The following is a 1,081-nucleotide window of genomic DNA, read 5'->3' as shown; positions in this document are numbered from 1 at the left end:
GGGGAATCTCTCTAAAAAGCTTTAATCTTTCTCAAAAGCTCTCTTAAACTTAAAAACTAAAGCCTTTCAGAACTCTCAGAAGGACAAAAATTAGAATCATCTGAAGATATTAGTATGGGGACCACCTGTGATTAGCTCTAAGGGAAAACAACAAACCTCTTAAGACAGCAAAACCTAAGTTCTGTCTTTCAAGCTTTAACAATCCTCCCTGCAATACAGGAGGCAGGGATGGAGTTCCTAAAAACCTCTCTTCTAAGCTCTGTCTCAAACTAGTAAAAGGAAGTGGGTCAAAGTGCCCTGAGGGAAACACTTGGGAGAGTGTGGGTAAAGAGGTAGAGAGAGCCCAAAAAGGGCAGGAAACTACCTGAGGAAAAAAACAAAACAAAAAAAAACAAGCTTTTCAGTTACAGCCAAACTGAGGCATCAAGGGTTTTGTTTCTGAGTGAGCATTTCAGAATGAAAAGGTGCTCCTAATTGTCCTAATGCAAAGATCCCCTGAAGCAATGCAAACTGTTAGCATTGTATCCTCCTTTCTGACCAAAAACCCAGAGGCAACTGGCAAGCATCTGAGTTGAAGTGCATTTCGGGGATACTAGGGTTCCTGCAGTTATAAACTTCCTGGAGCACAGAGCTGAGGCAGGAAGGTGCAGGACCCAGGGGAAGATTGCTAATGAACAAACAACGCTAAAGCCCTTGGGAACAGCACAGTTGTCCACTTTCCTACAAGTCCTGGGTTGATAGGTCCACAGCTGCAAAAATAAATCTGAGAAAAGCTTTCCTATCAGAGAAAGGACCTTTCTGGGAAAACAGTAAAGCTGAACTGAATCTGAAGCAGTTGTGCTGCCGAGTCAGAACGCTGTCTGGGGAAAGAGCCCAGCCAGGGCAGAACAGAACTATCCAGGGGTAAAGCTTTCTTTTCTGTCAGAGAAAGCACCTCTTTGAGAAAAGCTTTGTTTCAACTGACTCCCTGAGATGAGGGAGTGTAGCCCTAAGAGGTGATTGCCTCTGGCATAAGCTCTGTCCTTGAGCACCCAGACAAACACAACCCACTGGGGGACTGGGTGAGGTGAAGGCCTGATGA

This window comes from Peromyscus leucopus, chromosome X, assembly GCF_004664715.2.
Source record: "Peromyscus leucopus breed LL Stock chromosome X, UCI_PerLeu_2.1, whole genome shotgun sequence".
NCBI classification, from domain to species: Eukaryota; Metazoa; Chordata; class Mammalia; order Rodentia; family Cricetidae; genus Peromyscus; species Peromyscus leucopus.
This window is presented reverse-complemented; position numbering follows the sequence as displayed.